Source organism: Phocoena phocoena, chromosome 5 (assembly GCF_963924675.1).
Source record: "Phocoena phocoena chromosome 5, mPhoPho1.1, whole genome shotgun sequence".
Lineage (NCBI taxonomy): Eukaryota > Metazoa > Chordata > Mammalia > Artiodactyla > Phocoenidae > Phocoena > Phocoena phocoena.
In genome coordinates this window covers 36931364-36956533 of record NC_089223.1, presented here as the reverse complement: position 1 = coordinate 36956533, position 25170 = coordinate 36931364, and the positions used below count along the sequence as shown (strand labels likewise).

General features: G+C 36.8%; 1 protein-coding gene across 2 annotated transcripts in view; it reads right to left on the bottom strand.

The window, feature by feature from the left end:
- The window catches only part of MAPK10 (mitogen-activated protein kinase 10), a 355433-nt gene extending 334041 nt beyond the window's left edge, over positions 1–21392 (bottom strand). For both annotated transcript variants that reach the window (XM_065877702.1, XM_065877699.1), the window contains exons 1-2: positions 20937–21392; positions 16261–16375 (exon numbers count right to left, since the gene is read on the bottom strand). The gene's annotated coding sequence lies outside the window, so the exon portion shown is untranslated. The remainder of the gene's footprint in view (positions 1–16260; positions 16376–20936) is intronic.
- Positions 21393–25170: the final 3778 nt, after the last annotated feature.

The following is a 25170-nucleotide window of genomic DNA, read 5'->3' as shown; positions in this document are numbered from 1 at the left end:
ATAGTTCTCATATTTATTTAACTGTTTAAAGTAAACATACAAATGAATTATATAGTTACAAAATGTGATACATGCTATGAAGGAACTATGTCCCTCACCAGACTATGATCTTACAAGGACGTGACATTTTGTGAGCTCAATGCCTAGAATAATAGACATTCAAATATATATATATATGTATTTATACACATATAAGATGATAAAATTGATATCATCAATACTAACAGGAAGATGTAGGAGGGAAGAGGAAGGAAGATAGCCTAATTTTCTACCTGCACTCACCTGCTAAGATTCTCTATAGGACTTTACTGTCAATGCCCATCTCCGCACATCAACCCTGCACCTCCAATGTCATCTCAATAGCTTTGAGGCAGTGAAAGGTAACTCATAAAATGCCTGGGATACCCCTGATATATGCTTTGATTTGGCCAACAAATATTAACAATTTGGTGTATGTGTTAGACTGTGCTAGGCATAGAAGTCTATTCAAATTAAAAGATCACAGGACTTCCCTGGTGGCACAGTGGTTAAGAATCCGCCTGCCAATGCAGGGGACACGAGTTCTAGCCCTGGTCCAGGAAGATCCCACATGCCGCAGAGCAACTAAGCCCGTGCGCCACAACTACTGAGCCTGCACACTAGAGCGGGTAAGCCACTACTACTGAGCCCATGTGCCACAACTACTGAAGCCCACGCACCTAGAGTCTGTGCTCCGCAACAAGAGAAGCCACCGCCATGAGAAGCCCATGCACTGCAACAAAGAGCAGCCCCCACTTGCCGCAGCTAGAGAGAGCCCATGCATAGCAACAAAGACCCAACACAGCCAAAAATAAATAAATAAATAAATTTATAAAAAAATAAATAAAAGATCACAAAACTCTTAGAAGCTAAAGATAAATGCCATTTGTATCTAACATGTTAAAGACATTGGTATATAAACACTATGTGAAAATGATTTTTAAAATTTAAACCTGCCCATAACCATCCTGCCTTAGAGTATAAGGTAACAAGCAACAACCAGATAATGTTCCGACAGATAGAAATGACAGGCTAAAAAGAAGTTGGTTTTTTTTCAATCATTTTGCTTTTTATCTTCTTGCTCTGTTTTTCTCTCACTCTCTCCTCCTTCCTCTTTTTCTTCTCTATCTCTGTCTATATCTCTATCTCTCTGCAATGGATAATACATTACACAACTTGTATAACATCAGAGATGACCTCTGAGTTGTAAATTGGTCAGAAGAAATCAAACTAGAAACAAAAGATTTTCCAACATAAAAAGACAAGCATAATTCATGTTGAAATCAGTGTAAGATCAAATAATAAATGAACAAAGAAATGCCATACAATAAACTTTAGAAAATAACTAGAACATGAAATTACTTCTATAAATTAATGTCAGATAATTTCTAAGTAAGGGCAGAATCAGTTTCATGGAAGAGAGATAACTTTAAAAGCTTTAAATTGTTTTCTTTTATATTAGTGATATGTGTATTTTGGGAAAGCTAAACCACTGTGACTAACTCTAGAACTTGGTCTTAGCTGTTTGAGACCTGGTCTTAAGCAGAATTGAATGTTTTAACTCAAACTTGCCAACCATACTTTCTCCTATAAGTGATTCTTAGCAACTTCTTTGGAGGTTCTATCAAGCAATTAGGACCACCCACAGACCCTTGAATAGAGGGTATAATCCAGGAAGATAAGACTTAGAGAACTTATCCAGGAAGTGCTTCCACTTTATCAAGTATAGGGTTTTGAAAGGGACAAACAGAGAATCATGCAGAGAGGGGAAACACATGCTAATGAAGACATATCAAAAGAAGTCTTTGTTCAATAACACTCCAGGAAGCCCTTCCCTGGTCACCCTATCCAAAACTGTAACCCTCCAACACACTCTTCAATCCATTTTCCTGCCTTAATATTCTTGACCATTTCCACAATCTAATATACAACACATTTTACTTGTTCTTCTGGTTTATTGTCCATCTCCTTCAACCATAACTTAAGCTCATGAAGTCAGAAATGATTTTTTTAGCCCATTGCATTCATAATTGTATCCCCACAGCTAGAACAGGCACATAGTAGTAGTGTTCAATAAATATTTGTTGAATGAACAAATGTAATTAATTCTATCCTTGAAATCATATGGTAACTTACAGTGCATCCAGATTACCTTTACCTCTATATGTTAAGTTTAATGTAGCAAGAAGTCTTTCCATAGATTAAATTTAGAAACAGTTTTCTGCACTTGTGATAGAGGTTGATAATCATTTTGATCACCCAAGAAAGGCAAGTCATACCTGAGTCACTTCAGATAGATACTTCAGGCACTTCTCAAGGTCTCTGTCTATGCTTGCATGAGTGGATGTACAGAACAAGGTGGGTTATAAGTCCCTTTGTGTTCGAGAGTCATGAAAAAGAAACTGCCTCACACCCGAGAGAGAATGGGGAAATGAAAAGTGATAAGCATTCTGGGTCCGTAAGATGGTGGACATCTGCACCAAACATGATTGTATAATTCAGCAAGCTTGCAACCCAAGAAGAGTCATTACATCAGCACATCGATCAAGAGCTGGAGCAGAGCTCCCAATATATCTGCAATTGCCACTCCATGTATAATGAAAGAAAATGTTGTCCTCTACTTCCCTGGATCACCATGTGAATCAGTATGTGCGACCAAGCACTGATGCTGGGAATAGGCTGAGGTTGACCGAATATCATTTAGAATTCTCTACCTGACACTCCAGCCCCCATTAATTTGCCAAAATATTCAAATACTATCAGACTGGTTATTTTATCCTTATCATATGTGCTTTCCCAATATCTACCTACTTGCCTTTTTCTAAGAGTCCAGTTGCTCAAATTCCAGTTTCCTTCAATCCTATCATACTTTCCTTAATATATAATGCAAGATCTCTTCTCTCTACCTTCCTTGGCTAATTCCACACTTCTCCTCTTGTTAGAATTCCTATGGAAATTATTCTTTAATCTTATATTTGCAAAGAATTTCAGAATCTGCAAAGCACTTCCACATACATCATCTTACTTACATAAATAAACAGCAGAGTACTATTTTACAGACCCATTTTTTTTCTTGCACTTCCCAGCCCTATACCCTTTCCACAGCTTGCTTTTCCCAGACCTAGTAGGGGTCACTCCAGAGTATACATGCTAATAAGGATGAAAATGAAATTATTTTATTTTATTGAAATTACCCCAGGGCATATGTCATGATAACAACTGAGTTTCTTTAGTTATTTCAATATGAAACTGCTTGGTAATGAACCAAAGCAAACCAATATTTTTCAAAGTTTTAGTGTTATAGTAACAATAACAAAATGTAATTCCCTGCTCTAGCCGGAAGCCATATTAAAATGTTTCACATTCAATTCTCTCAAAAACTATGGGATATGTAAAACATAACCATTTCATATATAAGGAAAGGAAGTCTTAAAATTGTTAAGTAACTGCCCAGTGTCAGATTGGGAATTTGGATCTGATCTGTATGACTTGAAAGCCAAAGCCCCTTGGCCCCATACTCTGCAGTCAGGCACTATTCTGTTATACAGAGTGTAAGAGCAGGGCTGCAATACAGGACAAAGTCATCTCAACTATTGCCAGGGACATACAGAGGCTAAAGCACAATAAAATAACACTTATTTTAATTATAAATAAATAGTAAATACATGTGATTGCCTGTGGCTTCAGACAGTTGTGCAATGACTAGGGCAGAAGCAGGAAAAGGGGAGACACTGGAGCTAAACAAGACGAGAAGTCTTTGTGTGAACTTGCCCTCTCACCTCACCCCAGGACAGGAAGAGCTTACCTGGGGCAAGAAGGCCTGGAGGCTTCCCTTCCTTACTCAACCACAGAGACTTCAGGTCCCCCTTTTACGAACTGCCTTACCTTCTCTTCTTCCTTAGTGCTACTTATTAATCTTCATTTTCACTAGGTTTATCTGACCATATGAATAGATTTAAGGTTTGAAAGAGGGTAGGACACTGTGAGAGCCTCAATCATTAGCCTAACGGTCTAATTTCACTCTCCAGACACTGTAGTCAACTTGTTTCTTTATTGTCATAAGTAAAGAGGCAATAAAGTGTAATGCATAGTGTTCAGATTCTGCTCCACCACTCACTAACTCTGGAATCTTGAACATGTTGCTTAACCTTTCTGTGCCACAATTTACTCATCTGCAAAAGGAGCCTAGTATTAGTACCTACCTCACTGTAAGGTATTGTGAAGAATAAATGAGATAATACATGTAACGTTCTTGGGATATTGCCTGACTAAGAGTAAGTGTTCTGTGAGCATTTACTATTATAATTACTATATAATGCATGTGTCATAAGGATTACAAACATAATATCTAATATTCAATGAAAATTACACTCTGTGACTTCCATTTATTCCTCACATAAACTCTGTGAAGTAGATACACACTGTCCCAATTATAAATGAAACACGAACTCAGAGAGGTTATAGAGGAGTCCAAAATTATGCAGGCAGCAAGTGATAGAGTTAGGACTCAAGCCCAGTCTGATTCCAAAATCAAGCTCTGCACCACCATGCTATTTCAGATGGGTAATAATACTTGCTAATAGGTATTGAAGTTTTGCTCTGTGCCAGGCATTGTTCTAATAACTTAAGATCTCTTATATTTTACATCCCTTGTGAAAGTTAAGTGAAATTCTCAAAACAACCTTACGAGACAGATGCATCTATTGTTCCTATTTTACAAATGAGAAAACCAAGAAACCAGGCGAAGATCACACAATTAGCAGATGGCTAAAGTAAGTGTACCTCATACTGAAAGGTGGGTAAAGCTGAGGTGCTAAATTTAAATCTCAGTGACCCAGTACCAGGTTAAGCATCACAATTTTCAAAAAGGAAACTCCTTCCTAGTATATCCATCTAAACAATTTCTGAGCCAGAATGATTAAGACAGATATTCAACACTGGAATTACAAAAGAAGGAACTGATTAAATGCTAATTTATTCTGATTTGCCTTACTACTCAATCATCTTCCCACCTCTAACAGCAGCTATTTTCAGTAGTCATTTTCATTCTGTCCTCTACAATTTGAATAGATTCACTATTAGCAAATAAGGATCAACTTTTCATAGGAAGCAAGACAATTACCTTCATGTGCTTCCTGTCTCATAGAAGTTAGAGGCAATGTAGAGCGAGAGAGTGGATGAATATTCAGTCCATGCAGCTGTGACAAGAGGAGAATCTGCCAATGATATACGGGGCCAAACTCACAGGACTTTATAAGCATCGCACATCAATAGTAATGGATAACAACTGATTGGGTACTGAGCAGGACCACGGTAGTCCAAGTATTTATGCAAATTATAAAAATAAGCTTTGGTTTGGTGAGCAGGGTACAGGTTTCGTTGTAGCCCAAACCACTCACTGAGCCTCAACCCTATGTACCAAGGGCTTGGTGTATGTTTCAAATGGATCCCAATGGATCTGAGCTCATATGGGAAGGTGCCTTTAGAAGTCCGGAAAGACATGATGGATAGCAAGGACAGAAACATACTGTTACAGATCTTGAGAACAGACTGAATAAAATACAAGAATCAAGAAAGAAGATGGCCAGAAAATTTTCTTTATAGGAAGATTGTGTGGGAAAATAACAATGTGCCATGGGAAATAATACCAGTTGGATGGTTAGAACAAGTTATTAGATCCCTTATATTCACAGCACAATTAAATACCTGATTTGCTAGGCAAGAGAAAACCCAGTAGGAATATAAATATATATATATATATATATATATATATATATATATATATATATATATATGGCAATGAAAAAAAATTAAGATTTTGGGAATTCTTCAAGAATGTTATTCTAGGTAAAGAAAAGGTTGATGATAAATCATGTGGTCACAGATTAACTCAATAAACAAATAATGAATTAACAAAGTATGGAATAGGAACCTGATTAGGAAAGAAAACATGTTGACAATAATGGTAATAAATTTGACCCAAATCAAAACAAAACGTGGCAGTTACTGTGCACTTTATGCTATGTGTTTTACATGCATTACCCTTACAATAACCTTATGACATCAGCATTTTTATTAGTACCATTTTACAGATAAGGAAACTGAAGCTTAAGAGATCATGTGACTCACCCAGGATCTCCTACAAGCTGATAGAATTGGGGTTTAAATCCAGATGGTTTAACTTTGGAGTGTACATGCTTGAGCACCATGTTATACAGCTAAGTGTTAAATTAATGGAAGTAGCCACAATTAATAAGAACACAGATGCAAGTACCAGACACATCAAATGTTGTACCACCTCTAGCTGCATAGAGAAAAGTCAGGCTAAGGAGGCCTCTGATAGTGATGAGAAACCTGACCAGAATAGAGTGATGGAAATAATGAGATACAATGAAATACAGATACTCTTAAAATACAAATACTCTTAAAATAGTTTACAGTGAGCAAGATTCATAATGAACAAAATAGAATGGACTTCCATTCCTGGCTTCATCATCTCACTTTGGAATTGACAGAGAATAAGTTTGCTGTGTAGGCATTTCATGGTAATGACCTTACTATTATTAACAATGACAATAGTTCCAGGCAGTAGTTCATATTTGCATAGCAGCCTTCCACATAGGAGCAAAAGCACCCGGCAAACATTCTCATTTTTATTATTGATGGCTTAGATTAATAGAGCGCCTTTCTGTCAAAAAGCTCATTAATCCTTACACGGACTCTTGTGACACAAATAGGCAAGCAATCCATTTCTACATTTTACATATGGAGAAACCAAAGTCCAAGGACCTTTGTATAATTGCTTAGTAATGCTGTGGCTGGGTCTACAATGAAATCATAAGGAACCAAGCATTCCCCTTCCTTACTGACTGAAGCGCTATCTCTTTTACAACTTCTTACTCTGAATTACCTGAAAGTGGGGGCCTTCTCTATCTACTGGAGCCCTCCGCACCGATTCTTACTACCTCTTCTTCAAGATGGATTCTCATTGCCTCCCTCACTCTAATAGATCAGGCTGCATCCATCCTCTCTCCTCCCCAAACCAGTCTCAATATTGCTCCCAGATTCATTTTCTTCAGCCTGCTCAGAAAACAGCAGTAGCTCTTCATTGTCTATGAAACAGACCCACATTCCTTCATAGAAGGAATTTCACAGCCTCCCTTAATCAGGCCCCAATCTTTTTCCCTGAGATTTCCCTGAATGCCATCTCCTCTGTGCCTAGGTCACACAAGCCTAACTTTCTGAACCCCAAAGCTCACTCTTCTCTTTTCTCACTCTGTTCCCTCTTCTAGAAGAAACCTTTCCAACTCCAACACTGACTACTAAAATTATCTTCACAATTCCACTCTGATGCTATCTCCTCCATGAATCCCTTCTAATACCTCAGTTGAAAATGACTGCTCCCTCAAAGTCCACAATACCCATTTAACCTTTATCTGTTGCACTCCCCATATTCTACCTAGGGCTATTGTGACTTATGAAAGTACATCTGTCTTATTAGAATGTTCTATCCCTGACATTCACAGAGAGTCAACAATGTGTCAAGCCCTGTGACAGCTAGTAGGTAAAAAAGAGAAACAGATCTCTGCCTACACAGAGGTTATAATCTTATAGACTCTCTCATCTAGAGTTCCTCCTCTGAATGACCAAACACACTATTTCTCTGTTTTTCGAGGAATGTTACCATTCTATATCATAAAAGAGATGTTAATTCATTACATAGAGTAAATGCTTTTTAGAAGTGGTTCTCCAAGCATAGTACACAGATACCCTGAAGGTCCCCAAGACTTTTTCAGAGGGGCCCCTGAGGTCAAAACTAACTCCAAATAATATTACGACACAGTTTGCCATTTTCACTCTCATTTTCTCTCATATGTACAGTAGAGTCCTCCAGAGGCTGCGTGATGTGTGATATAACAGCAGATTGAAGGCATAAGTAGATAAGAGAATTCAGCTGTCTTCTATTAAACCAGTCATTAAACAGATTTGCAAAAATGTAATACCATGCTTGTCACTAAATTATTTTTGGTTAGTAAAAAGCAGTTTTCATTAAAAGATACATTCTAGATATTTTATTTAACATATGTAACAGTTTACTGTTGTTAATTCTTAATTACCTAAATATTTCAAATTGATATCTTAATTTCTGACATGGTAAATACCAATGGATATAATAATTGTCAAGTGTGTAAAGGAATCATGAGACCATAAAGTCTGAGAATTGCTGCACTGGGACACATGTCTTTCTGTGGAACCCCAATTGAGAATGTCTGGGCGATAGGTGAATCGTTTGTAATTGCACTGTTCCCTGAACTCATCTCTGTTAAAGCAACTATCTATCCTATGTATGAGATGAATTTATCTCTGATGCTGCAGTGCTAGGTGGAAGCCAGTAAATACCTGAGGGAGAAAGGAAAGAAGGAAGGAGGGAAAGGAAGGAGAGAGCATAGCAGGGAGAGAGGAAGGGAAAAAGGAAGGAAAAAAGGAGGGAGGGAGGGAGGGAAAAAGGGAAGAATTGTGTCTTTTCATTCTTCAAAGATTCTACCACAGTAATCTGCCCACTGAAAATATCTATTAACCCTCATGTAAATGTGTTGTATTGATATAATATCTAAGGTGATTAAGACACCAATAGTTTCATCTGATGTGTTGGTAAATCCCAATACAGCTTAGAAACCATGATTTTAAAGGCAAATTGTTAAAGAATCCTCTCATAAATAAATCAATAAACAAGCCTTTATGCACACTAGTCCTTCACTATCAGAGGATAATTTTAGGATAAAGAAAGATACAAATTAGGGAAATAGATGCAGTCAATTTGGTTGCCTATGCATAAATTGTCTTCCTTATGGATAATAAAGTCTCAATAATTAGAAGTTACTTCCTATAACTAAAATATATTATCTCTAGATTTAGAGTGAGAATAGGTAGAATTAAGGCAAAGATAATAAAAGGGGGAGGGTCAAAGCAAAAATTGGGCATAGGCAAGCCTGTGTTCAAGATCCTTCTAAGCCTCCATCTGGCCTATTCTTTCCTTTCAGCTGTCCATGAAACAGCTTTTCATCCCTATGAAGTTCCTTCACTGACCAAGGCTACCCTCACCAAGGTACTCCACTTGGCCTGGCTTTTTGGGTATTATTCCATGCTTTAATTCAATCTATACAATTTAATCCATATAATTTGTACAGTTAAAAAGAAATTTAAACATCATCTATCACAACTCCCTCGTACACAGTTGAAATTCAGCTAGGTTAAGACTTGCCCAAAGGAATATTAATTCATGACAAAGCTGCAATGAGACTCTAATATCGAGTTCTCTTCCTTTTCCAGAAACAATATAATGAAAATTTTAAAATAATCTGCTAAACCCCTAAGAAAGCACTCTCTTTCAGACCACTCTTGATTCCTTCCCCATGTAAAAACCTTTCCTATATATTCCATTTCCTTAGTCTCCTATGTTAATGCATTAAGACATTTATCCAAGTGTGGATGTTATCTAGATTCAAAATCCATCAACACCAACTCACACCTTAACTCAAGTTAGTTTATCAGGTTAGCTAGCCAACCACTTTACCTCATAACATTTCTTTTTTTTTCTTTTTTTTTTTTTTTTTTGGCCGTTGCATGGCTTTCAGGATCTTAGTCCCCTGACCAGGGATTGAACCCGGGACCCAGCAGTGAAAGCGCCAAGTCCTAACCACTGGACCAATAGGGAATTCCCATAACATTTCCATTTTAATAGGAACAGTCTTCAACCAAAGAAGTGGAAATTTCACACATCATATCTGGTTCAGAAACAGAGAGAGTTGAGAACCAGAGAGCATTTTGTCTCCTTAAAACACGACACAGCGTCAGATATCTATACTTAGGACCAAGACTAGAAAAGAAGGTCAGCATGTGAGATTTGATTGTCTGTGATGTTCCACATTGCTGACCTGAACCCTGATGGGCAAGAGCATAGTCAACAGACACATGACATGATACATTTGGCTGAAACTCATAAAAACTGAAAAACAGCTTAAATTAATTGTTTCCTACCCACTATTTCACATAGTTTTTGCCTAATACAATTTATTCAATTTTGGGGGGGGGAAGGGGAAGGGGGGAGTGTACTATCTTTAAATCTTAATAAACTAAATTCCAAAGCAGAATTATGTGGATTCTTAAGGTTTATAAATGACTTTCTAAAAACAATACTGTCAAGGTTATCCATTCTCAAGTTTAAAGGCATTTGAAAGTGGGCCTCAAGGATTAAAAGCACCAAAAAACCAACTAGAGCTTCCAAAAGAACAACTAGAAAGAAAACTTTGAAGTATCTGGCATATATAAATTCTGGCATCTATACCATAAATAATACATTATCACATGTAATGAATACTGTTAAATTGTAGACTAAATTTTCCAGTAAACCCTAATATGAGAAGGTTTCTTATGTTAATCACATCTTCATTAATATCGCATACTTTTATTTTAATAGTAGTTCCTCTGATACTATTTATCAGAATATGGAGAATTCTTTATGAAGAATCTGAAATATCCTAAAATTTATGCCGACTCATTCTTCAGCTAAGTTCCAGGAAAACAGTATGATTTTCCTGATCTGACATCAAATTCTTGGGACCTCTCAAATCTATCTTCCTAAGAGATATAGCTTGAGGTACCACCAATCAGTGGCCTTTAAAAGGTCTACTTATGTAGGTCTTACTAAAGTTAAATAGCCCTAAGGATTTAGTTTCCCACCTTGGTAACTTGCAGCCATGGAGAAGCAAGACAAAGCAGCACTATAATGACATATTTCTGAATATTCTCTTATTCATCCCATATATAAGATATTTGGTTCCACAAACCTGTTATGCTCACTTCTATCACTTTTTACTTTGATTATGCTGCTATCATTTCTTGGAATCCCTGTTCTTACCCTTAACTTGAAACCATATCAATGTTTAAGGCTCCATTTAGGCCCAACTTTTACCTTTAATTCTGAAAAGGATACGACATAGGAATAAAAAAGGAAGTGCTCCAGAGTTGGGTTCCCTCGGGCTACCACCACTAGCTGCATGACCTAGGGCAAGTTACTAAGCCTCCTATGTTTCAGTTTCATGATTTGTAAAATAGAAATGCTCAGTGGGATTTCTATGAAGATTAAATGAATCAGTGCATGGAAAGTGCCTTGAACAGTATGTGGCACAAAATAATCACTCAGTAAATGTTATCCACTATTATAATCTTTATTATAACTCTCATTCTTCCCACACCTCTCTGAACATATATAGACTCATAATTCATAAGGACCTTAAACCCTAGAGGTCACTTTGGTCAATCTCCCACATAAAGTAGTACATTTGGTCAACCATGAAGACAGTTAAATACTTGCAGTGCTGGAAAGTTTGCTACTTTTCAAAAAGCACAGACTGACAAACAATCCTAATAATCAGAAAGTTCCTTTATATAAAGTGCCTACTCTCCACTCACAGGTCTGTAACTTCTGTCTCCAGTACAACTTCAAAATAAACCTGCATCCTCTATCTTCTTTCACAAAATATTCCGAACAGTCTGTGATGAGTTAAAAGGACAGTAAGACATTTTGTTTAGAAAAGTAAAACAAATTTTGGCAAAATTTACTCAACAACAATAACAAAATTAAGAAATTTTGGTAAAATTAAGAAATTAAGGTTTCTTAAATTAAGATAACCTTGCTTCTGAGGGATTTGACAACAATATTCACATTTATCACCCAATCTATTTAAAAAAATTGTAGACTCTCTGTCAGGCTGTCAGGCTGCTTTCCAGATTATATCCAGAGGTACAATATTTGGTGCATTATTTTGTAGTCTAGTTATTTCTCTACAAAGTCCCTTTGGCTATGTTTTTTCTCCTTGTAATTTTCGTTTTCCTGCCTCTGTTTCTATCTATCTATCTGTCTGTCTATCTATTTGATAGATAGATAGATATATCTTGCTCTTTCTTCTTTCTTTTGTCAACCATTCAACACATATTCATGCAGTACTACCAAGTATCAGGCACTGTGCTAGGCATGGAAAAGTCAAAGATAATTAGATTTGGCTCAAATTACTCACAGGCTAAGGTGGAGAGACAGAAACATAAACAGTTAATAAAACACACTGGTAATGCAGTGAGATAGACATGCATAGGCTACGGTGGGAACACCAGGAAGGAATGCCTAATAGAAGGAGTCAGGAAAAGTTTCTGGAAGGAGATAACATCTGATGAAGTCTAAAGTGAGTCTAAGCAGCACCTCCAAACACTAAATCACTTGAGAATCTTGTTTGAAAGATTCTGAGTCAGTAGATGTAGGTGGGACTTGAGATGCTGCAGTTCTAATCAAGTTCCCAGATAATGTCCGTGCTGCTGGTCCCCAGATCACTCTTTGAATCGCAAAGGTCTTAAACGATGAATAATGACTAAGTAAAGGAGGGGTGGGGTGAGTACAGGCGGAATAGACAGTATGAAGTAAATCACAGAGGTAAGAAACACTTGAGTGCATGATAAGACTGAAGCACACTGGTGTCCCCAGGCAAGTCGAGAGATCATCAATTCCTAAACTGGAGGTTGATGGGAGTATGGTATATTTTAAGTAGAAGGGAATTTATTACATAGGCCGTAGAGCATATCAAAGTAAGCAGGGCAGTCACATGGTAACAACTGCAAATAAGAGCTGGTAGAATCATGAGCAAGAAGATAATATACTAGACTACTTTAAGTAAACCTGCTAACAATGATAATGAGGCCTAATTTTGGCTGTAGCAACAGATTTATTTCAAAGGAAACTGATGTGAGAAATGTTTAAGAGATAAAGTAGGTTGATTTTATTTTAACTTATTAATGTAAAAAATCAAGCAAGTTGCTATTTCTTTGCATTCGTTGCCAGCTTGGTGTCTATTCTTAACCTAACAGTAACATATGATCTTGAACAAGACACTTAACCTCTTTTCACACCAAGTTCCACATTTTAAAACAGTAAAGAGTTGACCCCAAAAAACACTGTGGTCTCTTTAAACCCTAAACTTTATAATACTGTGAATTAACTTCATCTCTCATTGAATTATGGAATCATAAAACATATTCTTAAAACTACCACAACACCTGGAATATAAATATACATTGTATGACTAATATTGAATCTACCTAGCCAACAGGTCTTAAAACTTGAGACTTCTGAAATCCTCCCTCTTCTTCACCCTTGACGTTCATTACTGAGTCTAGCTGCTTTGTACTTATGTCCTACTGATGATTCTTTGGTTTGTGCCCTTATTATTTTTTAGCTGAATTCCTGCAATAGCACCTTACAAGTTCTCTCTGGCTCTAATCTAATCTCTTTCCAGACACTATCCAAGAAATTGAAGAACTCCGGAGTCAGAAAGACCTGGGCTTAAATGCTAAATCCACTGTTTCATAGTTGTGTGATTGTTAGCAAGCTATTTAACCTCTCTAAACCTGAGTTTCCTTATCTATCAATCATAAGGTTGATATGAAGATTAAATGTTTGTAAAGTGCTTAGCACAGTGCTTAATACACAGTAAGAACTCAATAAATGTTAGTTATTATTTTGAAAGACAAGTCTCGTAAAGACTTGAGCAGGCACTTTACAAAAGAGGAAGATCAAATAGCCAATAAAAAATGAAAAGATGTGCTTTTTATTAGTAGTCAGCACAATGCAAATTAATACTTCCATGAGTACAATTAGGTACCCACCTGATCAGCAAATTTTAAGAACTTAAAAACCAAGTATTGGTGAGGATATAGAGCTTCTTATATATTGCTGATGGAAATATAAATTGAGGCAACCAATTGAGGAAAACATTTGGCATTATTTAGAAAAACTGAATGTGCACATACCCCCAAACTCAGGAGTTCCTTTCCTTGATGTGTATACTAGAGAAGCTCTTATACATGTATACTAGAATCTATGAGCAATAATATATGTGCATAAAAAGTATCATATATATATTTAATATTATTATATGTAAATGTATTTATTTAACATTTACTTAGTACATAAATAACTCAGGTTATTTTATATATATATATATATATATACACACAGACACACACACACACACACATAAGTAATATAGAAATAATCCAAATGTCTATCATAATAATGGCTAAGTAAATTTGGATATATTCATAGAGTAAAATACTACATAAGTTACATGAATAAACTACATACATCAACATGGAAGAATCTTACAGTGTTTCACAAAATCAGGTGATTAAGAATATATCACTATATACTACTATGATTACAAGATTGAAAACCTACAAAGAAAAGTAAGAGAATAAGCGTGACAAAAGGCAGGGTAGTGGTTACCTCTAGCAGGAAAGGAAAAGCATGTGATCTTAAAGGAGCACAAAGGGCTTTCTGGGAGTCTGCTCCTTAATATGAATGGTGGTTATGTGAGGTTTGCTTTATAATTATTCCTTAAACTGCATTTGTTTTATACACTCTTCTAAGTACATGATATTTACTAAAAAATAAATTTCATCATGTCATTCTACTTAAAATCTTTCAAAGCTTCTTCATTTTGGAATAAAATACAAACTCCTTAGCTCTGTTTAAAAGATCCTTCATGATATATCTCCTGTACTCCTCTTCAGCTTTATCTCTACCAGCCCCATTTATGCCCCAGCATAGTAAATAGCATCTAGTGCTCCAAACACCCAGGCTCTCTCAAGTTGCTGGGCCCTTGAAAAATGTTCTCACTGCTCCCCTTCTTCTAGCTAACCTCTTATTGCCCTTAACATTCAGCTAAAATATCACTCCCCCGGGAAGCCTTCCTTAACAAATCCCAATCCGATCTGTCTTAGACTCTCCTCTGCTGCACTTCCTTTATCACCCAATGTCTACCCATTTAATAGCAGTGGATAAGTACCACACTCTTTAGAAATAACTCCCTTTTTTAATGGCATACTTTATCATAAGTGCCACATTCTTTAAACATAGCTCCTTTAAGGCAGGTACTGTCTTTTTCAGCTGTCCCAAGAGCTAAGGATGATATCTACACCATGGATTCTCAATAAATGTTTGCTTAATGAATATATGTTTAAGATGGGGCAATATATGTTTTCTACATCACTGGGAGGCACACATAACTCAAAATATTAAGTTCAGCCATAAAAAATCACCCTTCTTTTAAATTTAAATTGTTGATTACTGGCAATTACATATGATTCTCAGTCATAACAAACACATTTAATACATAGTGATGACTATTATATCTGCTTTCTCAATATAATTTAAGCAGACTGTAATGAGAAGCATGATGTGAAGAAAGTATAGGGTTAATTTCATCAGTGCTCTGCAGTTATGGGCTATGCATTGATTCATAGGGCAGCCTACGTACTCAGAGTTATATAAGCCACTAAACAAATGAAAGAGAGATATTGATCACTAGTTCAAAACAGCTTCTTTTGGAGTCTTACAAGCACCACCGTCATACTCTTATTTCTCAAAGATGTTGTTTGACGGATTATAACTAGTTCATCTCTGCTGGAATCTATTTATTATTGACATTGGTGACTATGAAGCATCAAGTATTTGATTAAAAAATATACTCTGCCTGCGTGTGCTGATATTTTATAAAATAAGAAGATTTTAAAATTATTCCAACTAGCAAAGCAACTGGATCTATTTTTAATACTGTTTTTATTAAGCAAAGAATTTGTAGGCTAAAATGTCCACAAATTGAGCTTTATAAAACTGTGATGTTGATTTCTCTTCCCTTATGTCTAAAGATCTAAATGTTATGTTAATATATATTACATATACCCTATATATACATATATATATTCCTAAAAGGAATTAAGCATTATAATCTAGCTCAGAACCAATTCTTCTACTACAGAGGATGAATCAGTAAAATATAGAATTATGCTGCAAATAATAAAAGCCACTGAAAAATACTGTTACCCAACTGTTATGCAGCCTCATGAAATTATTCATTGCAGTCACCTTACTTAAGCTGTTATCATCCAGGGTGGTAGCATCATGGTGTTATACGATGCACTTATGCACCTAAAGACCTGTAGCTCCTACATGTGGTATTAATAGCACCACACCATCAGTTAAGCTTTCTGTCCTGTTGACTTTCACTTCTTTAGTTGACATTATTTGGAGCAGTATTTCTTTCCGATCTATACACTAAATCACATGCACTATTTAAATTGGTTATATAGATCACATGTTTCCTGCTAAGGAACATTTTTAAATTTGCAACTCACCACTGCTTGTATGGTTTCTCATCTACAGGAAATGGGTCTAATTCAACAGCTTCTTGCCTGAGTTGCCATAACAAAGATCTGAGATGGTCCTGCTGTTGGTGTTTCTCAAGCTAGCCTAAAATCAAAGCAAAAACACAGCCAAGTTTGATTTTAACATTTCAATAAGAATTTCACCTGCATTTAGAAAATCAAAACACTGCCAAAGACAATGGATGATGGGTGATGGGACACAGGGGGAGGGAATAAAACATCTCAAGGTAGTTCACTCTGTTCAAATTTATCACAAACACAAGAACATGGTTGTTACCAACACCAGAATAGTTGGAATTTTACAATCTGAATATAAGCCCAATTAATAATTGTTACCTTGGTTGATATGGATTGGTTTTGTGATAGGAGGCACCCTATTCAGCTTCAACTGCGACAGGTCCCTGTTAACATGTTTGCACAGTCTGCTTCTCATTTAAAAACAATGGGTTCATTTGGAACAGTGGGTTACAGAGTTATGGCTAAAGGAGGAGAAGTTTGGAAATCTCTGAAGTATGTGAAGTAAAATAAAACTACACTGAAGTTGGTCTGAAGCTAGAAAGAGACCTGTTATGTATGTTTTTCCATAATCTGATCTAGTTACAAAAGTAGTTTGTAACTTCAGTCTGTTACTGTTACTTTTCGACATTATACCGGACCGATTCTCCAAGACTGTTCCAGTTTCCAATGTTCTACCCATTATCAACCCACAGCTTTTGATTTCTAGTTTGGAAAAGTATGGTCACCATGCCCCAAATAAACGTCCTCTCTGCTCCAAATAAGAGTCCCTTTCCAGGCCAAGTGCTTACAATTGCTGCTGCTGGAATTCCTCCCACACCACATCTTCCTGCCCTCCCCGCAACAATCCCAGTGTGGCCTACCACCATTTCAGAGGAGGTAAATGTCTTTCTCCTCTGATTTCCTATTATATGTACTGAGTATGGACATTTGATCATATACCATCTTTGTTATTTAACCTCATCTCCCTAAATAACTATAAGCTCCCAAATGGCAGAAACTGTGTTACAGTTTCCCAAACTCTTTCACCCATAGTATTTAGAGAACTACGTGCATGGGAGACATTCGTTCAAGGAATATTGATTGTGCCCCTACTATGCACCAGGCAGACACAGTCAGTCCCTGACAGAGATTATAATTTAGTAGTGAATACAGGAAGCCCCAGAATAAGCAATTACACACACACACACACACACACACACACACACACACAATGTAGAAAAAATCCTGTTTATTATGGTGCATATGGGGTTTTGGAGTAACTATGGGTTAAAAACGTTTCTAAGGAAACTTCAATCCTTTCTTTTTCCATTCAAAACTTTAATTTCCATTCCTAGGAGCATTAGTTCTATAAGCCTATGAGTTTTACATCTCATAGTCACCAGGGATAAGATCAGTGAGAAAGGCCATAGTGGCTTGTTATGAATCTAAAATGTCAATTCAACTAGAAAATCCTTTATCAAAAATAATCCTAAACTTGCAGTCCACTTTTCAAACTAAAAATGTTTCTTTCAATTTAAGAATTTTCAATATCACCTGAAGTCTCCATTTAGAGTTTCTACCAAGATTCACAATTAGAAATGGAGTTCTCTTCCATTAAATAGAGGGGAGAGAAACAGAACCTGAAACATAGAGATTTTCTCATAACTTGGTTACGAGAATATGTACAGATAGGTAAATTTCTGAAAATCCAAGCTCCAATTCTAAATTACAATTTCTCTTTCAATCAATATGCAGCAAGATCTTTTATCTGAATCAGCAGCAGTGTCTCATCTCAGACTTATGTAATGCAACAAATATCTCTAATATGCTAAAAAAAAATGGATTTTGTTCTTTATCAATAAGCATCTCCCCCAGTAGTCTATAGGCCCAACTTTTTGCATGAATCCTTGGTCCTCAGAAGAAGGTGTAAGAGACGCAATCATGGTATGGTAGGAAGGAAGCACTCAGCCTACAACAAATACAGCATTGTACTCCTTTCTTGTCATTCCTGGACACTTTGTGCCTCTTTTTTGCATAAGTGTTGCAGTGTCCAACCAAAAGCTTAAAAGAGACAGCAAGAGGAAATAGTAGGGGCAACAGAGAAAGAATTTAAAATGTCAATTTGTTACTTCTTATTCTAATTGAAGGAGTCCATTATTCTCATTAGCACCTAGGCAATCATTCAATTTGAACACACCAATTCCATGTAAAGTCTTACAGCTACAAATGTGACCTGCAGCCAGAAGTAGAGCAGGAAGGGAGAGCATCTGCCCTCATATTTAACAAGAAAAACCCAATTCGTCTTTATCCATCATCAGTATTAAAAGACTTTTCCACTAAGATTCATTTACATAAAGTCACACACACATGCACAAAAAAAACCTTTAAATATGGGAGGCTTTACCTTTAAATATGGGAGGCTTTTTCACATTACTTTAATTAGGCAGATTCCTTTTGCTCATGATATTTCTATAGGATACACTAACAAGGGAAATCCCATGAATTTTCCTGTAATTTTAAAATCTACATATATTTTATGGCATCTACCATCAATTCTCAGTTCATTTTAACCTTGAAAATTATTGACCGTGTATTCTGAAACCATTAAATACAAATAGCTGCAGACGTACCAGACAATGACAGCAAAAACACACTTGGTCCCTCTGGGATCTGTTCATGAGCCCCAGCTTCCAGCATGGCAAACACACTCCTCCCCACAGCAGATGCTGTTCTGGGGCAGGCAAGCAGGAAGCCGGAAGCAGCTGATTTTTCCCACTCTGCATATCATTTCTTACTGCCCATCATCAAGAATCTTTTTACCAAAACTGTGAAGATTTTATAACACCAGGAGATTGTCAAATTAAAGATTCCTTGCAATAACAAGAGGGAGTGATGTACAAATGAGGAAGCATGAAGACTCTTTAATACCTAAGGTCATACCACCTTTGTCGTTGGATTTTCCAGTGCTGTTGTGAAGGAGAGAAAATCCAGTTTGCTTTTTGTGGTAAAATAAGCTAATCTAGGACTTTATATCAATTTTAAGAGTGAGATCAAGGTAGAGGGAATACGTACCAGAGACAGCAAAACTGCTACATCCAAACTGTCCGGCCCCAATAATCCAATGGCTCCAAAGTGGAGTCGGAAGCTTGCGAGCTCATTCATGGGCATGAGCATCACTGTCTATATTTATAACACAAAAATTCACCCAAGGCAGAAAATTTACAGAAGCCTCTCTGAGAGCAATGGCCTTTCCTGCAACCATTTTAATACATGGATCAGCATTCTGTGAGGTCTTTCAGGGTCTGACAACTAGCAGACTAGGGACAGAGGGAGAAATTGGATATTGGGTTGGCAATGCCTGGTGCACTTAGACCCAATTTCCTTCTGTCTGAACTGTGGCCTGTCCCATAGGACTTAGCCTGACTCTATCCAGTTTGTTCATAAAAGTTATTGTCAACACACCAAAGCAGGCAGGGCTGCTGTAAAGACACTGTCAGGCTCTGCAGCAAAGACAGCCCATGTAAACAACCTTGTGATTGCTTCAGAGCCAACTGCCATGGGATAAGCCATTCTTTTTCTGTGGTTAAATTACAGTACCCTAGGAAATTATGCCTTTAAGGGGGTAAAAACAGAGACTCAGTCTCTAGACTTAAAGGGAGAGGGAAAAAAGAAATATATATATGTAATTTTCTTTAAATAGCTCTAGTCTTGATTTACTTGAAGATTTTCCAATAAATCACATTTATTTTGCTGCAGGCACAAATACATAAATTCTGCTAAATACATTGCCATGCTCATTTTTGATGATATATCTTTTTCTCCCAAATGAGCTCTGACATTTCTAGGGGACACAGTATCCCAGTACAGAGTACCTGGGAACCATGCCATGAAGAAAAAAAAAAAAAAAAAGTCTGCCTGCTGTGACTAGATCACTTTCTTAAAGGGACCCCTTACCTATGTAACTGCAGTGTCAGTGTTTTATCTCTAACCTGACCCCCGTTCTGTGTTCCTCTTCCCAGCCCAAATTTAGCCTAGAGCGTCTCTGCAAGAGTAATGCCATTAGTTTTCCAACTAAAAATACCACTCCTGAACTAAAATATGTAAATATGCCCCAAAATACTTATTTAAGCTACATCTCTCAGGAAGTAAACTTGAATAACTTAAACTCTGCATAGCTTAAAGATGTGATTTTTTTAATATTTTACGGAACCCATGGCATTTCTTAGATCTGGGACTGAGGTCAGCACTTCTAACAAGTACAGCTGTTTCTCATTCTCTCTCTCTCTCTCTCTCTCTCTCTCTCTCTCTCTCTTTCTGTCTCTCTGGTTTTCTCTTCCCTTCTGTAGCTCTGCATTGGTCTAAAAATCCCTGGTCACAATAAAAATGCTCCCTCCCACCCTCTGCCAAACCTCACTCCAAACAGAAAGGTTTCAACATGCCCAAGTCTGGGGAGAGATGCTCCGCAGAGAAGGAAAGGCTGGTGGCTTCTTGCCTCAGAGGTAGTTCACTTCATTAACCTCCTATCCACCTCATCTCTGCCCCCCTCTTCCATGCTCACTCTCCCACCCCACCAGAAACAATCAATAGACATCACCCCCACCCTCCAAATAAAACAGGTTAGAACCCAAAATGAGCAAAGAGCCACCTACCATTCCGTGCTTGAGAACTACGATCCTGATCCAGCAGTGTTTGCCCCAGAAATCCTCCCTACTTGTTTTTCATTAACCACATTCCAAACTGTAATAAGGAATAGATTCTTTGGAGGTGGGGAAATTGTTTAAAATTAATGATGGACAGGTGATTTCCAAGAAAAGCCAATCCTAAAGTCACTCAAGCCCCTAGGAATTGAGGGGTGAGGAGAAAAAAGGAATAGAGTAAAAAGGAAAAAGGAAAGGAAAAAGGTAAGCATATAACAAGCACCAACCACCCCCATAAAAATAAAAAGAGAAGGGGAGGTTTTAAAAAAAGGAGAAGAAGAAGAGTGGCTTGCTGAATCACCCTCTTTCACTGTCTGGAAACCATTGTGCAGCGTGATGCTGCCTGTACCATTGTGGAACCTACCAGAGGAGACAGACAGAGGGCTTGGGGAATGGGGTTGCTATGGCAACCAAAAGGAGCACACGTGACGTCAAAGCCCAGAGAGGTCTAGGGAGGGGTAAGAGGGAGAAAGGAAAAGAGGAAAAAGTCTATGTGCGGCTACAGCTACTGTGTTTTCCAATGAAAAGAGGACCAGGTAAAGTGGAAAGGGACAGGGTTCGTTGGCAGCTATTATTAGCAGCTACGACATCAGGCAGCCAGTCTGCACACCGGGGAGCTGCACAACCGGGAGAAACAACCCCACTCCATGCAGCCCTGGCTCAGCACACAGCAGGGCTGAGAAACAAATTCTTGCAGACCAAAACACCATTGGAAATATAGTCAATCTGTGCTTTTCAACTAGCTCAGCTTTTTGCAGACAGCACAAAGAGAGATATGGAGTATTTCTAAATGTCAAAGCAAACAAGAATGTAATAACCTCAGAAGCGAAGTAAGCATTTGGTTCCCACCTGGACTGCAGAGGTCATTTGAACGGCACAATTCCTCTTCTCTGTTTCCTTATCTTTCATAAAAATCCTGAATAAATACCCACTAAACCAAACTCAGCAAACTGATTCTTAGATTGTAATTTGAATGTGGAAAGAAAATACCAATAATTTGAGTTAACAAATGAGGGTTCTTTTTTTTTTAATTGGGATAATTCTTTAGGAAATGGATGCAAATTGCTAGAGTACTATTTGGGACAGACATCTCAATTTTATTTAAGTAATCTGTCCTGTCTTTGACTGTTAGAGTATATTTTTAAGTCTCCATATAGTTTGCTAAATGTTAAATATAGATGTTTAAATATAGATGTCATAGGGCTTCCCTGGTGGCGCAGTGGTTGAGAGTCCGCCTGCCGATGCAGGGGACACGGGTTCGCGTCCTGGTCCGGGAAGATCCCACATGCCGCGGAGCGGCTGGGCCCATGAGCCATGGCCGCTGAGCCTGCGCGTCCGGAGCCTGTGCTCCGCAACGCGAGAGGCCACAACAGTAAGAGGCCCGCATACCGCAAAAAAAAAAAAAAAAAAATATATATATATATATATAGATATAGATATAGATGTCATAGGTTCTTAAATATAGAAGGTTAATCTATAAATATTAGTTTTCTAGAATGAGAGCTCAGAACAGTGGACTACTTCCACTATTCTTTTTTAATTACCAAAATTTTTTAACTGTTTAAAAATATTTTTCTACTTAAGGGAAATTTTCAATACATATATGGCCTAACCAGCCTCAACCCCTGGGCTTCTCAAGTTACATAATTGAATCAAATTCCTTTTTTGCTTAAACAACTTTGCGGTAGGTTGTCTGTCAATTGCAACCAAGTAAGACTGAGTTTTATACCACTCTACACTGTATTTTGGAACTAGCATACTTACATGAATAAGGAGCTTCTACCACATGTTAACAGAAAGGATACAACATGCAAAAAACATAAACCAAGCAGTGATTGTAGACACAGAAACACATCATAAAACCATGCAGGACCACATCAGGTTTTGTGTTGTTGCTGCTGCCATAATTTCATTCAGGAGGGAATCTAGAAAAAAAGTCTTGCATGAGTTTTCTTTTTCATCCAGTGGATATGTTTTTGGAGGTTGCTTTGTTCTAATTTCAAGTTCAACAAGAAGCAGGTGATTATTAACTTTTAGTCTTGGCAATGGGCCTACCTACAAGACAACTATGTCTCAAGCAAAAATATGTATTGATTAGCCAAATAACTTTATATAGCACAATGTAATTGGCATTCCAGCTTTTAATTTACTTTATTCTAAGTTTTGATATCAGAAGTCAATTCCCAATAACTGGATATCAGTGAGGAAAAAATTAACTTCAACTCCTCACGTTGCAAACACAAAAATTAATTCAAGATAAATTTTCACTGAAACATGAAAGCCAAAATCTATAAAGCTATTAGAATAAAATGTATCTTTTAGAAGAAAAAATAGCTTTCTGTTCTTGGAGTAGGCAAAGATTTCTTAGGACACAGAAAGTACTCACTGTAATAGAAAAAAAATAGACTTGATCAAAATTAAAAGCTTCCAAGGTAACCATTAAGAAAATGAATAGACAGCCACGGACTAGAAGGAAATACTCTTGATAAACATATCTGAAAATATTCTTGATATTCACAAACTCTAGATTATATAAAAATATCCTACAACTCAATGATAAAAACAATTTTGTTTAATGGGCAAAAGTCTTGAGTAGGACTTGACAAAGGAGGATATATAAATGGTCAATAAGTACATTAAAAAGTATTCAGTGGAATTGGTCATCAGGGAAATGCAAATTAAAACTGCAGTAAATGCCATTTCACACCCACAAAAAATGGCTAAAATTGGAAAGACTAACAACACTAAGTATTGAGTAGGATACGGAGAAACCAGAACTCTCCTACATTACTAGTGGGAGCATAAAATGGTAAAACTACTTTGGGAAATGGTTTGGTGATTTTTAATGGTAAACATACACCTACAGTATGACAACAAGATAGTCATCTAAGAGAATAGAAACATTTGTCCACCAAAAAAAAAGTTATACATCAATGTTTATGCCTGCTTTATTGATAATTGGTAAAAACTGGAAACAACTCAACGTATAGCAACAGAAGAATGGATAAGCAAACTATGGTATATTCATATAATAGAATACTATTCAGCAATGAAAAAAGAATGACAACTATGAATAGGCTAAAACCATTTACTTTTCTTCTATTAGGTGTTAATTCTTGAAGGTACAAGTGACAGAGTGATAGATGCCAACATTGTATTGGGGTGTGTTTTACTATTTAGGGCTTTAATTCTCAGCCTACTCATTTCAGTATATTTAGATGATTAAAATGTTCTTTTAAATCTATTTTATACACCACAGAAAAAATAATTTCCTAAAATTAGATCATTTAATATAAGTTAGTTTAAAAAAATGACACCTAAATAGATCCTACTCCTTACTGGATAAAACCAAAACTCATCATTTAAAGTCCTCAATGAGAGGATATTACATTTTCAGAATGAACTATGGAAATATGCAACAACATACATGAATCTCAAAAACATGCTATGTGAAAAAAATGAGACAAAAGAGAGTATTTACTATATAAATCCATTTATATAAAGTTCTAGAACAGAACTATTCTATGGTGATAGAAATCAGAACTATGATTGTCTGGGGGAGCCACACAGTTGAGGGAAATTTCTATAGTGATGAAAATGTTTGACATCTTGACAGAGGTGTGAGTTATTACATAAATGTAATCATTTGTCAAAACTCTTCAAAGTCTAGCTCTTAAGATCAGTGCCTTCACTCTGTATAAATTAAATAGCTGTTTTTAAAAAATTAAGTCAATTCCCAAGAAGAAAATTGCTGAGTGAACAATAAGTTAGAGTTTCTAAACTTGCAAATCTGGTCCTATATCTTGAGTCTTGATTTTGCAAAGCCAAGCAGACCCAGCAATAGGAAGGGCTAGACTCAGGGTCACCAGGATCTTAAGAGATACAGCAACCCTGCTGAAGTGAGGCAAACAATTGACGGAGGTTTACCTAACAAACAAGAAATGAGAATTCAGACATTAAAAAAGAGATTTTTTCAGAGAAGCCTGGCAAGAACTAGATTCCCAGGTTCCTCTGTAAGGACTATAATTCAATGGCAAGACTCAAGACTGAAGGAAATGAAGATGCTGAAGACCTGGCTTTACAAACAGTAAATGGCAAAGGACTCAGGAATAAGGGAGTATAAAAGAATCAAGTCAGTGAGATTGGACTGCTAAGTAAGAATTCAATTTCTGAATCTAAGTCTCAA